The following is a 15,878-nucleotide window of genomic DNA, read 5'->3' as shown; positions in this document are numbered from 1 at the left end:
GAACTGATGCAGAGGGCATGCAGGAGTGCTGCTCACCGGCTTGCTTTGCATAGCTTTTCATTGCCTGGTCAGCCTGATTCATTACAGGAACACCTGCCCAGGGAGGGCACCGCCCACAGTATGCTGACTCCTCCCACATCAATTGTTAATCAGGAAAATGCCCCGCAGACTTGCCTACAGGCCAATCTGATGGAGGCAATTTCTCAACCGAGGTTTCCATTTTCTAAGTGGCTCTGGGTTGTGTCAAGTTGACAAAGACGAACATGCATAGCTTCTTGCTTATTCCTCAAACATCCCAGCCACGAACAGCTTTATAGGCTAATTTCCCAAACTTTCTCATAAATAACCTCCAGAGAATTTTTTTTCCAAAAAAAAGAAAAGTGAAATTTACTTCTGTTTTTTAAAGCTATTTCTTGAGTTACTTCTTGGGGCCATGTTACCTGGAATTCCAAACTGGTAAGATTAGTGCAAGAAAACACAACTAGTTTCATTTTACACTGTGTAAGGTATTATAAATGCCATGAATTTATACATCGTATTACAAATACGATGAAAGAGACGTTACAAAATAAAAGCCTTTGCTTCGTTCCTCTCAGCACAGCCAGTGTGAGTCAGTGTAGCTCACTACTCTGTAGACTGTGGGAGGTGACAAGTTATTCATGCAAACGAATGCTTAGGACCTGCAGAGAAAGACTGATGGGATCCGTTGTCATTTAAGCAACATTTTATCCTGTGTGTATGGTGGTTTGCCGGTATTATGCTTGTGCAACATGTGTATACAGAGCCTGCAAAGGCCAGAAGAGGATGTCGGATGCCCTGGAATGGGTTACATATGCTTGTGTACCCCCAAGTGGGTGCTGGGAATCCAACTAGGACCTTTGCAAGACCAGCAAGTGCTCTTACTGCTAAACCATCTTTCCAGCCGTAGTAAATAATTTTTTGATACATTTGCAATTTGTAGAGATCTCAAAAACACCAGGAGTAATACAGAGCTTAATAATCCTATACTCTGCATAAGGCTTTAACCAATACAGAGATCAAATGAAGTGGAAACTTAAGGGTTTTTTTGTTTTGTTTTTTTTTAAGTTGGTTGGATGTTTTGCTGGGGCAAACACAGGAAGGAACGTTTAGCTAAAGTGGACACAGGTGAAAGACTAAGGCAGACTTGTAAAAGAAGGTTTCGGTGAAGCAGAGACAGGAGAGAGGATATTGTGCTAAAGCAAACACGTAAAGGGACACATGATAAAGGATTTTTTGTTAATGACACACATGTATTGGTCCACTTTACATTGCATGGTTGAGCTCTATTTCTCGGGACTCCATAGAGAGAAACTCACCAAAAAAACTTCTGGTGGTGGGCTGCAGTTTCTTGCTGCTTCCAGACTCAGGCTGATTGTCAGAGTGATGTCAGCTGAGAGAAGACACGTGTTGAGGCAAGACCCGTGACGATATGTGTTGTTTGGAGGGTGGACATAGAACTTGATGGACAGTGATGGAGGCTGAGCCAGGCTTGCTTATAGAGCTCCCTATGTCTTCACTTCCCTGAGAGAGGCACAGCTGAGGACTTTTCTTGGAGTTCCTCCTGGTCCCTCCTGATGACTCCTGCTGAGACTGAAGCCTGGCTGTCTCTGCTAGGCAGTGCCACCATTGCTGATTCCTGTTTACTATCCCCACTCTACCGAACTGGACTGCTGGTGTATCCCTGAAGTGTCTGTGAGTGGATCGAGCTGCCCCTGCTGACCTGTGAACTGACCTGCTGATTTCCAGACAACACAGACAGGAGTTGCTCCAAAAAAGGCTTTCTAAACAGGTCCATTTCCCCATATCCTTTCTTTTTTATTACCTGTGGGTGGAGGGCTAAAGGAGAAGTTAAAACGTTTAAAACCCATCATTAAAAATAGGGCTTAAAAAAGTTAAAGTTACAGTCAAGCAATTAAGAGTTACAGTCAAGCATTTGAAAGATTTGATCCACGCTTTAGTAACTTGGTCAAATGAATGCATACAAACCCCTTCAACAAATACACATACTTTGGAATAAATTTACAAAGTTTAATAAGGGTAATAAATCACAAAGAATTGGTTTCTATGTACCTCGTCCTGGAGCAATGGGAACAACTCACAGCTCATAATTAAAAAAAAAAAAAAAAAAAGAAATCACAATGGTGTTCTGGGGTACTGGGTGACCAACCCCATCTCATGGCTGAGCAGCAGCTCCATTCCTGAAAGTAGCCCCTTTGTTCTGTGATGCAGTCCCTCCGTGAGACATAGAACGACAGGTAAAGGAAAACCTGCCGAAGGAGCGAAAGGAGTCAAGCAAAGGCGACATGCTGGCAAATGAGGTGCAGCCACCTGTACGTGTGTTCCTCAGCAACCTCTAATTCCACCCAGGCGGCTGCAAACCATAGCCCCGCTCGGTGCGTGCATGCGCCCGTCTGTCTGCGTCTGTTTTCTTTCCTCTTCGGTGACAGGTCTCACTGTGTATCCCAGGCTAGCCTCAAGCTCTTGATCCTCCTGATCCTCTCAAGTACTGGCATCGCCACTGTTTGCACCCCATCCCCACCTCGCTCAGGATTTCAGTTTCAAAAAAGGCTGATGCACTTTCGTGCATATGGTCTTCCCTGTCTACACAGCACATTTTCCTTATCCACTCAGCCGTCAGCCGACTTGCCGTTGAGTCTGTGTTGGCTGTTGAGACTGGTACTTCAGTAGGGGTTGGGGGTGCAGGTGTCTCTCTGATGATAGGATTTTGTTCCTGTGGATGTGCACACAGCAGAGGGCCTGCCCAATCACATGTCGTTCATGCTATTTTTAGTTTTTAATGGCCTCTGCATGGTAGTTTCCGTCGTGGATGAGCAAATAACCCTCCTCCCAACAGTGTGAAGTGTTCTCTTTCTCAGTATCCCAGCCAGCATTTGTTTTTTTCTTTTCTTTTTTTTTTTTTTGACTTTTTAATATCCCCTTAAATCTGTACAGATATTGTAATAAAAAGAAGCAGGACAGAAATGCTCCCAGGCAGAACGGAAGGAATTTCTCATGTACCACAGATGCACCATGGAAGGTCTCCAGGTTGAAGGAAAACGAGCCCGGGTGGAGGTGTGAAGGTTCAGGAAAGAGAGGAGAGGGCTGGGAACAGAAACAACTGGGTGCATGTTTGGAGATAAAGGTCACGTGCACTAATGCAATAAGGTCGCATCTCCAGCATGAACTGGAGTAACAGTCAACAATAGGGTGTAAGGCAGATGGAAGACGGGAGTCACAACTGTTGAAAGGCACAATCTATTTAGAAAGCAGTAAAATATACCACTGCAAAGCAGACCGGGGGATGGAGGGCACGTATTATAATTTCTAAGTAACTACCAAATGACTGTGTGGAGAACAGTGGTAGAGAAGAGCCGTGCAGTAAAAAGTATGTTGGTTGCCTTATGGAAGGGCTTCTAACCATACCACCCCAAACACGACTGATCTCATCTGAATATTTTATGTGAAAGGTGCCAGGAAAAAGTACTAAATAGCAGAAAGTAGAGTAAGTAGGAAGAATAAGGTAGAGAGATGGTGGTTGGGGATCAATAACAGTAGTGACTACACTAAATGTAAGTAGAAAAAAGCAACCTAACTAAAAGGCAAAGGACAAATCAGGCTGGATCTAAAAACCAGAACCACCATCTGCTGTGTGTGAGGCACAGCTGAACACAAAGACACAAACTGACTGAAATCAGAGCAGGACACCGCGTTAGAGAGACAGACTATGCTCCCAGCACTGGAAAATGTCAAGTGAGATGTTTTATAGGAATAGAAAGGACCCACTGTTGTGAAGATATTACTATAATAAATGTGTATATGCCAAGTAAGAATATAAAGCAAAAACAATATAACTAAGAAACGGAATAGTGCACATCCAAACTTGATATTTTAATTTTCAACAACTGAAGACAACAAGGTCAATGGTGTGAAAGTATTCAACAAAATGGTTAACTAACCTGACCTAAATGAATAGACTATTACATTTTACCACTAAAGAATCTTAACATTTACAAAAAACACCTTCATAAGGTACCAGATGTAGGGCCCAAAGTAAGAAGTCACTACCTTTCAAAATTAATGTCAGATGGACAACAGATGTAAACATGAAATACTGTCACAGAATAAAGCTTCAGTTAAAAAAATAAGACCATACCCACAACTTTGAGGGAGACAAAGCAATTAGTTGCATCTTTCAATGCTCCAAAGAGAGCGTTTTAAAAATTTAGATCTTCATACAATTCAAAACTGTTGACCACCAGATGCCATTTGGAAAGTAAAAAGGAGGCTGAAGAGATGGGTGAACAGGCAGCAAACCTGCTGGTTTGATGGTTGTACCTGGACCCAGGTACAAAGCCAGGCATGGAACTTGTGCCTGAAATCCTAGCCCTGGAGAGACTCCAGGGCTTGACAGCCAGCTGGTCATACTAAGTCAGTGAGCTCCAAGTTTAACGAAAGACTGAACTCAAAAAATAAGACAGGAAGTGACAGAGGAAGATCCTGTTATCAACCTTGGCCTCCATATATGTGAATGATTAATTGAGCCCACCCATATACCAGCATGTACTGAGATAGAGACAGAGAGACAGGGAGACACAGAGAGAGACTAACAGAAACAGACAAGAGAGAGAAAGAGGAAAGCCACAGGGAGTGTGTGTAGCTAACACTTTTATTTAAAGAAACATGTACACGTACAATAACATGTCATAAACACACACATACAGCCAATACCAGCCCAAGAAAGAAAGCAAGAAAATCCTGGTCACATCAAAAATAAGACATGTGACCAGCCACAGGCTCTACCTGGGTTTTACAAAGCTATGAAGTGTATGGTTGGTACCACCGAGAATGTTTAAATGTATTTTGAGCACAAGATAATGAGAGTATTAATTTTGGTCTGTGTGATTATGATAGAAGGCTATATAGAAGAAGTCCCCTTTCTTGGAGGCAAGGACCTGGCAGACATCTGCGTTTTAGGTTGAGATAATGGTACATTGATAGATGGGGACGTGGCCCTTTGTAACTGCTCTTGTTTCTGGGTAGAACAACGAAATGGACACGGGGGCAGGGGGATTAACTGTCTTTATATTTAGATTAAAAAATATAAATGTATCCATTCTTCCTATTATCTCTTACAACTGAAATTCTTCAAATAACAGTGTGGAAATGACAGAGTGTGTATGCCTTCTCATCACTCAGGGGCCTGAGGCAGGAAGATTGTGAGTTCAAGGCTAACCTGGGTTACACACTCCATTTCAAAGTTTTAAAATACAGTTAGAGCTCCATAAATCTGGGAAGGAAGGCTAATGACAGAGAGAGGAGAGGACGTCACCCATAGTTTTGAGACAGGCAAGTTCTTTATGGTCCTTGTCCCCTAAGCCAGGCAGCCATTCTGTAGGTTCCCGCCTGGTGGTAGGTGTCTCTGGGCTTTGCTAGGCCTGGGAGATCCAGACTGCGATAGGTTTCAGAGAAACAAAGGGGCAGTCCAACTTACTTAGGGCACATAAAAGCCAAGTACCACCCCCATACCCTCCGTGGCCCCTGGGGACAGTCCTGTGCAACTGTTGGCAATCAGGTTGGCAGGAGGACTTTGTATACATCCACCACTCTGATCCAAGAGCACAACACCCATAGGAAGGGCTGGGTTTGCAGGCAGCATTGAAGCAAGTCTTTTGAAAGGCTGCTAAGCTCAAGATGCTTCCTAACCAGAGCCCTGCACAGTGCTGGAAGAATGACCTTCATGCCTGAGGAGGGAACGAATTCTGGGGTCAAGACCTCCTCAGCAGGCAAGCCAGGTCTTGGGGGTGCTCCACATCAGGTGCAGGTCTCCCTCCCCAGGCTCTACTGGACTCCCACCCCTCAACAGAGCATCTGAGGCCTGCAGCTCCTTGCCCTTCCACCCCTCTAGGACCTCATGCAGACGCCCCACCACAGGCTGCAGGTCACGGAGCCTCCAGCAGGGTTTTTTCAAGTCCGCTCAACCTTCTAACAATCGATTATTTCAGACTCTAAAACTATACACCAAGAAGCTTGGGAGTTTGCTATCCTTCCATATGTATTTTTAATGATCTCTCTTTTGCAATCCTAGACACAGCTTTGCTGCTCAGTGAACTGTTGTTTGGGGATCACGAACGTGCAGTTACTATCCCATACTGGAAGTGGTAAGCTTCCACACGAATGTTCTGTTGCTGCATAAACAGAGTGATCACTAGACCACAGGGCAGCAAGAACTGGAATCATAACTCTGGGGAGGTAACTGCAGGCCAGAGAGAAATCCTCAAGAGACTTGGTATCCCTGGCTGGAACCTGGCACCTCAGGTAAATCAGTCAGGAGCTTTCCCACTGAGCTTTTACCTCCAACCCCCTAAGAGGCATCTTAAAGTACAAAGACACTTTGGTTTATTGGGCCGTAAGACAATTAGAAAATTGACTGGGTACCCACCTCCTCCAACCCTTTAATACTGATTCTTTACAATGATCCAAAAACATGGAGCTGAAGAGACAGTTCAGCCATTCGGAGTGTGTACTTCTCTTGCAGAGGACCCGAGGAGTTCAGTTCTCAGCACACACACCAGGCAGGTCACAAACCTCTAATTCCAGCTCCAGGGAATCGGACACATTCTTCTGACCTCTGTGGGGACCAGGTGCACTCATGGTTGTATGTATACACAAATGCAGGCAGCACACTCATACACATAGATCTTTAAAAAGTAGTAAAAGTGGTCAGACATCATGATAGGATATATTTAAATTGGTATATTTAATAGTAAGAGGAACTCTAGGCAAATGAATTGACAGAAATTGTGCTTGAAGCCACAACATGAAACTGAGGCTACAGGTGATGATATGGGACACCAGAGACTCGGTGAGGTCAAAACAGAATCTGCTGAAACAATTCCATGGTGTGTCAGCGTCCTGTTACTGTAGCAGATCCTTGAGGTTGTGAGACAAGGTTACTCAGCTCACAGTTTTAGAGGGTTCGGAGCCGTGGTCACTTGGTCTTTTTGCTTTGGACCTGTCTGGCGCACACTGGAGGATGTATGGCAGAGTAAAACAGTTCACCTCAGGGTCCAAAAGGGGGCTAGGGTCTCGACATCTTCTGCAAGGGTACACTCCCAGTGACTTAAAGACCTTCCTGCTTCATAAAGGCTCCGTCACCTCCCTGCCCTTCAATATAGGAACCTCTAGGTAAAGACAAAGATCCAAGCCATAGCCTATGGTGAGATTTCCTTTACCTCCTTTAATATGTTTGAAGTTCGGGAGGAAAGAATACAGTAGGCAATAAAACCAGTAGGACGTACAGGAGAACCTTCCTGCCAATAAACCTGGACAGACAAATGTACTATTCACACTTGCAGGTTAGGCTGGGGTCTCAAAATATATCAACTGGTGAAACCTAAGAAAAATGATTAATAGAATGTCATTTAATATTAAGAACATGCAAGTCACTATGTTTTATGGGATGGTGTCACTAGCTCTTATGAGAAAGGAGACAATGTGGGGTGTACGTATGTGTATGCAGTGAACTTGTGGCTCCTGTCTTCCCCCCTTAAATGCATCCCCCATTGAGTGGGGCTTTTGAAGAGATTCTGAAGAGCGCCTGCTGAGTTCTGTGGTCCCAGGATGCTCTGGAGACACAGCTGCCATATATGGCAACCAGGGAGCAAAGGACCTTCTCTGAGGGAAAGGGACCAGGCAGAGGCTTGGAAAGACTGAGGAATTAGGGTGTAGAAATCCCATGAAACAAGGCAACATATTGGACTCCATGGCACTGGCTCTCAAGTTGGTGATAAAAGCTGGTAGCCTCCCTTGACCACACTGAGGGCGCAGGAAGAAGCCACCTAACTGCCCCAGGGCATCCATGTGAAAGCACTGGGGACTCGGTAGTACCACAGGATGCCCAGGTACTGAACAGTCAGCTCCATTTCAATGGAAAAGAGGGCTTGGTGCAGGCGATGGATCTTGATAGTTTACAGGTTTCAGTAATTAAAAATCATTTTACATAAAATGTATCTGCCCAGGTGGATGACCTGTGAGAGCCCAGAATGAAAGCTGGGAGGAAAGGTGCCAACAACAGTCCTGAGGAAAAACAAACAAAAAACCCCAAAAGAACCAGTGGAGTCCCCTTCAAGGCCAGGAAGGCATGTGAGGAGGGGGAGGGGCATGATGGCGGAGATCCTTCAAGGTGGTAGAGGCTGGCTGCTGGCTCGATCAAAGGATGCAATGTGGGGCGTCTGAGGCTCTGAACATCCCAACCATCTGCTCAAAGAGGCAGCAGTGGACTCTGCAGGGTCGGCAGTTGGGGTTGCTGGGTTGTAGGGGCAAACATTTGAGGGCTGGGCTGGCAGGTATCTAGGTCACCACCCCGGAGGCCCCTTCTACCCTTCTAGGCAGGTTAGAATCTGGTACCGAACTTGGGGAATAATGGCTGGGAACGTCATTGGCAAAAGAGAGAAAGACTAAGGAATTAGATGTAGGATCGCCTGGAGACTACAAGGAAATGTGTCAGTTGCCACAAAGTTTGGGTACTGGCTCTCGAGTTGGTCATAAATGTCGGTGGCCTCCCTTGACCACACTGAGGGCACAATAATAGCCGGCCTCTTACCTAAGCCCCAGGGTAACCATGTGTGCGCAATGGGGACTGGATAGTCTGGTGTCGGGATGATTCCCAAGTGGTAGGCGACATAGGAAACCCTGGTGCTGGGGCTCAGGACTAGATCAGTTAGGTATCCTTTCCTCATACCACCCCAGATACCATAGGGAGGCCTAATGCCCAGTGCACGGGCTGAGGTAGCCACAGGCATGTGGGTTTCTTTGGATGCTTGCACGCTGCTGTTTCTTTGCATAGTTTGCTCCTGACTGGTGGCTCTCTCCATGAATGAGCTCTGCTCTTCCTGCAGCTGTATCTCCATGTAAAGGTTGAACTCAGTCCCTTTGTGTGGGAGCTACTCCTGTGGAGGGAATGGCAGTCAGAGATGGCCAGGAGGGGTGTGAGGCCCACTGGGGAAGGGATAAAGGGACGAGGTGGCAGCCATAGCACACATGATATTTTACCTGAGAGACAGAATATGAAGGAGATAGTCTTCCTTCTGGGGGTGAAGGTGGAACCTGGGACCTCACACATGTGAAGTGAGTACTCTGCTACTAAGTCACATCCTGGCCCAGCTATGGTTTTGTCGATGAGACCATATCTCAAGTCAATTAAAAGTTCTCTCTGAGCCTCGGGAAGCCCCTGGCCCTCACTGCCAAGATGTGGAACAAACAGCCTAGAAGACTGGTGCCTGCCCCACAGACATCAGGTGAAAGTTGAACAAATCCCAAAGGCTCTGGAACCCCAATATCAGAAATAGAACAGGCGAGGCTGACACAGAAGGGCTCTTCCCAGGGTATGAGAAGGAAGTCCTCCACCTCCTTTGTGAGCAGAGACCCCACTTACCTCCCTAGATGGGTTCTGAGGATGCCTTCCTTAGTGGAGACGAGGCCACAGAGAGACAGGGTCACTTAGGGACAAGCAGGTCACTGAGATGAGCAAGAATGTCACTTGTTTTTCTCTAAGCCAAGAAAACTGACCAATTTCTCTCAATATGCTCAAGCATGCCATTCCCCAGTTGGTTCTGTCCCCACCATCCAATCCACCTCCTCCCTTAGCTAGTCACTTCCTGTGATCCAGCTTCCCTGAGTTTTTCCTTTGTCTTGCTCCTGTGTTTGGTTCCTGTGTCTCCCTGACTGCCTCACACCTCATTTCCTTGGGACACACACAGAAACATGGGAATGAATAGAATGTTCTCCTGTCTGCAGTTTCCCAGCAGAAATCCTGTGGTTGGCCCAAACACAATCCTCCTTTGCATGAAAAGCATGCACTATGGCAAACTCGAGAAGGACTGCCCTGTGTAGTGTAGAGACCCTTGTTGAAACACCTATGTCTGGCTATAAGGCAGGTTGCTGAACCAGCTTTTGACTGTCCCTCTACCCTGTCCTCTGGCACTGCCTGGCTTCCGCTCCGCAGTAGGTTTCACATGGTTTACCCTTGTCTACTTTTTAATTGAGTGGTCTACCCTCATCCTTTTATCTTTGTTAGAGACAGAGGACTGAGTTTATTGTGCAGAGGAGGCAACAGGTGCATCATGGGAAGCAGAGGTAGCCAGTGCCTCCCAGAGCTGGTGGTAGATAGAGGAAGGCTAGAGTCCCAGAGAGTAGTGTGGCAGAAAAGATGGAGGATAGAGGTGGTAGAGACATTCCGAGGTGACAGTGGGCCGAGAAAGCTAAGGCTGAAGAGACTGTAACAAGCCAGGGACAGAAAAGACCTTTTTGTTAATGCATAAGGTCCTAAGCTCCCCAAGCGGCCTGGCCTGAAACACTCAGTGCTGGAGGAGCTGAGAGTATGAAGCCCATGGCCCAGCAAGAGCTGGGATAGGAGCAGACCCAGCATGCTGCTCACTCCTGGGAGTTACCAGTGCTAGCCTCCAGCCCTGACTTGGAAGTCTTTGCACAGGCTGCTGCTGGCCCAGGAGTGGGGTGTGGGAGGTGTGGGAGGTGTGTAGAAAGCACGTTGAGTTACAGTCTCTGCCTCTGCCAGTCGGAGCTCCTGGGGCTCAGGCATTCAAGGGCCGGGACTGCCTGAACCTCAGTGTCTCTACCTACACCTGCCTTCTATCTGGCTGAGCAGAAGGACTCCAATTAGCTGAGTGTTAGCACAGCTGGTTGATTAGCATCCGGCCTTTACCTGTGAGCTAGCACCATGTTCCTATAGACTCCTAGAAAAGCCCTGCTGCCAGCAAAGTAGAAGGAAAAAAAGATCCCTTAACTATTAATAAGTCAGATCTGACATCTCAGAGCTCTATACCCTTGAGCTAAGAAAGGATTAGAGGGGTGGTGGTTGGTTTCAGACCCAGGGACAAGGGACTGAGGTGCATATTTTACATATCAAAGCAGAACCCCTCAGTCCCTACCTGGTGTGCCCTACCCCTTAACCCTTACCTCTCCAGACTCTGGGCTCTCTTCCCCCAGAGGTTTCTCCCCATATAATCCAGACATTTTGGTCTCCCTTCTCTTTCTGCTGTGTGTACCCTTTCTCTCTCTTTCCCTCCCCACTCCCCGGGGTGATTTCCCTGGTCTCCATCCTTGGGGCCAGTGAGTTTGCCTAAGAGCTGTTCCCCAATAAACCTGCATTTGATATAATCTAATCTGGTTTGAACTGGCTCTTTTCACTGGCAGAGATCACTCGGTGAGCATTCAGGGCAATAGCACTTCGAACCCTGGATTCAATGACAAAACTGAAGAAACCCCTCTTAAAATGCCACAAAGTTAGAATGGTGGCCATTAAGAGAGAAAATTTAACAAATTAAAAGGCAAAATTGGTCTAATGTCCAAATAACAGGGCAGAAAGTAGAGAAGAGTTCACCAAAGACTTACTTCAAGAAAATGCCCTAGAACTTGAAGCATTCTAGATCTATAGGGCAGTAGGTAAATTAAAATAGACCCAAATAAATTATATGACTGTAGAACACTAAAGCTAGGACTTAGGGTTTAGAGGCCCTTGATATCTGGGCTGAAATTTCATCCCCACTGTGAATCTTTAAAAGGCGGGACCAGGTGAGGTCCTTGAAGAGGTGGTTGCCTCAAAGATTCCCACCTTTCAAAATAGACTCTGCCCTTGGGTCTCCTCCTAGATTAGTAGGTGGTGGATCTGTTACAAGTCCTCTGTCACCCTGCCTCTTATACAAGGCCCTCTAGCCAAGGATCCCAGTCACCTGGGGCCTCTCTAGCATAGTGAAGTGTTCCCCAGCCCCACCTGGACTGTGTTAGTCATCCTTTGATCCAGCGTTTCAAGACTGCATATGCCCTTCCTGCTAGACAGACAGCCACCTTCAGTCATCAGAATGGCAGGCTTCAGATTACAGCGACTCCTACTTTTGTTAATTGTGATTCCCAAAGTAAGAACAGCCACACTGGCGTTGACTGCGCTAGAAAAAAAGCTGTGAAGTGCTTTAAAAAATGTGAAAGTTGTTACAAGGACAGAAAGCTCCCCGGGCGGGGCTGCTATAGACTGGCAAGGTGATCTACGGTGTGTATGGGAAAGCACTCAGTGCCGTGTCCCATACCAGGGGCAGGTAGGTATCTACTTGGGGTCACGGTCAACTCCCTCAATGGAGAAGAGGGGTGGTTGTAATAACCGGGAACTTTAGGGAGATGGAAGGTAACTTTTGGAGAGCTTAAAGGAAGGAAAGGAGGGCTGAGAGAAAGCTCGCTTTTTTTCTCTAATTCTATTCTACTGTGGGTACCAAATTTGTATCCATAAGGGCCAAGCAAAGGGATTGGCTCTATTCTCTGCAATCGGGTTGGTCAAGATGGAAAAGATCCACAAGTGCTGAGAACTGAAGAGGTGGGAAGGTGCTGTGACTCTTTCTTACTGGGTGCATCTGTAAAGTGATCAAGAGGCCTGGCCAAGTCCTCGAAGGCTGACCGTGCTTCTTACTTATGGCGGGTGTTTAACTTAGGGTACTGAAGGCTGGGAGGGGCTGGAGCCTGGGCCACTGGAGGCTGGGGGTGAGAATGGGAAGTTGACTAGGGAGCCAGGGGATCAGGACCTGGGAGGTTAGGAATAGAGGAGGGGCAGAGGGGCAGGGGTCTGGGGGCTCCGGGTTTGGAGCTGAGGCAGGTTAAACCAGGGAACTGGAAGGATGGGGCAGGAAGGAAAGAGTCACAGACCCCAAACCAATCTCTCCTGGCCCCAAACCAACCTCCCCTTGTACCCAATACCCTTACCTGATGTAGAAAGGTCCCAATCAAAGAGACAGTGGTAGAAGAGGCTTGACGGAAAGCTGGCGTCTGCAGAGAGGCGAACAAAGAACAGGTAGGTTTACTTAACAAATAAGAAGAGGCAACTGGAGGGGGAGGGGCCACGAGGGCTGGGGCAGAAAGCAGGTATTACAGCTACGCACCAGATCCTCCTTAAAGCTTTTTCTCCATTGATGAAGTGTGAAGAAACTGAGGTCCTGGGTACCCACAGTTTGGATAGCCACTGGCAGCAGAGTTCCAAAGTAGCCACCAAGAAACAGCCTTTTCCAGCTCCAACAGAGGCAGTCAGCCTGAGATTTGGCTCCATACCGATGCTCTTATGCTAAAGGGTGAAACCAAAAACTGGTCACGTGGGCGAGGCAGGCCTGACCTCGCAGGTGCAATTTTGGATGGCTGGGAGGAGGTGGGGAAGACTGGGTGGACTCTGTCCTTTGTTTTTCCAGAAACAAAGGCAGACACACCCAAGGGAGGCCAGTACAGAAGGGACACCACCCTGTGTGATCTGTCACTGAAGTCTGGAGAAGGATCTGAGATCTGAAGTCAGGGTGCAGGAGCTGGATAATTCTGCTGGGTAATGAGGAACCTGCCTGACTCCATTTTGAAGGCAGGAGCCACTATACTGTATTGTTAAAAACAAATTTCCATTTACTGTGGGAGACAAGTGCTGTTTTTGAGTCTGTTTCCTGGAGCCTGACCTGTCCCCAACCCATGACCTTGACTTGTTTGAGAACTCTTTAACTCTCCTTAACCACTCTCCCTAATTACATGGTGACTTCGTGGTGGGTTTTTTGTTGTTGGATTTTTTTTTTTTTTTTGAGATTTTTCTGTATTTCCTTATTGGCCCATTGCCTCTCTTCTGTGAACCTGCTTTGCAACTGCATGCAAGTTTACTCCTTAAAAGGGGCCCAAGAAACGGACTTGGGGCTGCTGTCTTTAGGAAGCAGTTGCTGGCCAGCTCTTGGGTGCAAACTTGCCTCAACGTGATAATGAACTTGTTCTCTCTGGCTGGGATTAACTGGGTCTGGAGCAGAGGAGAACCTAGCTGCCCAGGGCCTAAGGGAGGGAAGGAGGAGAGACAGGGTTACTGGATCAGGTAGGTGAGTGGTCTCACCTGCTACTGTCCTACTGTCCTGGGGCTGGGGGAGTTTTGGTGAGAGCAGGAGAGTTTGGGTTTGAGTTTCCTAGGCGAGATCGTTATTTGTTAGAAATGGCCAGGAGGCTTAGAAAGTGCTGTGGACTAGCAGGACCCCTGGTTGGAGGAAGAAGGGGACTCTGCCAAGGTGCAGACCTGTCCTGCATCCCGGCGGGGAAAGCGAGGCCCTCCTGTGCCTACTTTCTAATTGACAACCTTCACCGCTCCACCATTGCTTGTGGAACTCCTGATGGGGACCATTACAAACAGCAGGTGTTTTTAAAAGCATCTTTCATGGTGGCTCTGGGTTTGCCTGTTTCTTCTGCATCCTCCTAGCTTTTAACTAGCATGTTTTGAAGCCAATTATTTATATAGTAATGGCTAGTAAGCACCACTCTCCGTACTCTCCAATTGGAACGCATTTAATCAATGCACAGCACTCCAACAATAGGAGGCCAGTTCAGAAAATTATATAGTGAGGATTTTTGAGAAAAATGTAATAAAAGTTTATTGATTAGCAGGAAAAATGGCTCACGTTATATTATGAAATGAGAAAAGCAAGCTACTCTGCAATTAGGCAAGTTGACTGAGTGTGGGGTAGAAAGACTATCTGTGCACAGAAAAAGATCCGGGCTGTGCATGCCCCAGCGGTGACATGGTGACCCCTGAGTGCTAGAACAATGGGAGATTATGCGTGGCAATTATATTCGTACACATTTTCTGCTTTTCGACAGCAAAGATATATTAGTTTGGTAATAGAAGATAAATTATCTGATAAGGATCCTGTTATTTAAAATAGGAACAGAAAAACATCGGATAAAAGCCCGGAAAACTGTGTTTGGTGAACAATGAGGGTTCAGCAGAAGGAGACAAAGCCAGCCGTAGGAGACAGAGTTCAAATCTGATGGGTGGAGAAGGATAGGTCAAAACTTGAGATTTCATTGTGGGTGGGCTTGTCAGCCTGGCAAGGTCACTGCGTTGTATGTCTATGTTTCCAGAGTCCGCCGTCCCCAGAGCTCTGTCTGATGGATTCGCAGCTGCCACACTACTGGGGAGAAGGTGGGCCTGGCTATAAAGTGGGTCTCTGAGGCACGACATTAGAGTTGTGCCTTGTCCCCATCTCCTCACCACCATGAGTTTAGCTGGTCAGTTTCCCAGCTTAGCTTTGCTGTAAGGACTGGCCCTTCTGGAACATGAACACAAACCCTTTCCCAACTATAAACCACGGACACGAACAAACTCTTTCTCAGCTACATGGTTCCTGTCAGGTGTTTTGTCCCAGGAATGAAGAAAGAAACTAACACAGGGCCAACAACATGGCTCAGTGGATAAGGGTGCTTGCTGCCAAGGCTAACCACCTGAGTTCAACCCCCCAGAACCCATATGCTGAAAGAGAACTGGCCCTGCTAAGTTGTCCTCTTATCTCCACATGCACACCTTGATGTGTGTGACTGGACCACAAAACCATTAAATATTTTAAAGTAACAAATGCATGCACCAGAGTAGAGACATCCTCCAGACTTGGGCATTTTCAGTACGTCACGTAGCTTAGAGGGCTTGGGGCAACACAGAGGGAGGGCTCACACACACACACACCAGCAAGCTTTTGAGTCTGCAGGTTTAAGACAGGAGGTTGGTTTTTAGCAAGGTCTCTGTTGTTGCTCTTGTTGCTCCATGAGAACCCACCATGCCCTGAAAGCCCTAGTGATGCCCTGGAACATGGTGAGGCTGTTTCACACAGTGTGGCTATTACACAGCTCCTCTTAAGAGTGTTACAAAGAATCCACAAAACCTCTGGGCCCAGAGCTTTCTGCAGAGCATTATTGAGAAATGATCCAACGCCCACCTTGTGCCCATGCCCCCTCACAGGCCTCACTTCCTGCCACGGCCCCTCAGCGATGTTCCCTTCTGTGTTCTTAGCCTGATAAAA

General features: G+C 47.0%; 1 long non-coding RNA gene across 6 annotated transcripts; it reads right to left on the bottom strand.

Annotated features, from left to right (window-relative positions):
• Positions 1-421: 421 nt before the first annotated feature.
• On the bottom strand, positions 422-13,215 carry LOC120102337 (uncharacterized). Of its 6 annotated transcripts, none has more exons than XR_005503722.2 (4): positions 12,960-13,214; positions 12,784-12,846; positions 9,455-11,993; positions 422-8,969 (listed from the first exon to the last, which is right to left on the bottom strand). It is a non-coding gene; the product is annotated as an uncharacterized LOC120102337 (long non-coding RNA). The 6 variants fall into 6 exon arrangements; XR_005503724.2 differs by having other exon boundaries at positions 9,455-11,981; XR_005503720.2 differs by having other exon boundaries at positions 423-8,969; positions 9,455-9,537; positions 11,810-12,846; positions 12,960-13,212.
• Between the last annotated feature and the right edge of the window lie 2,663 nt (positions 13,216-15,878).

This window comes from Rattus norvegicus, chromosome 4 (genome assembly GCF_036323735.1).
Source record: "Rattus norvegicus strain BN/NHsdMcwi chromosome 4, GRCr8, whole genome shotgun sequence".
Lineage (NCBI taxonomy): Eukaryota > Metazoa > Chordata > Mammalia > Rodentia > Muridae > Rattus > Rattus norvegicus.
This window is presented reverse-complemented; position numbering and strand designations above follow the sequence as displayed.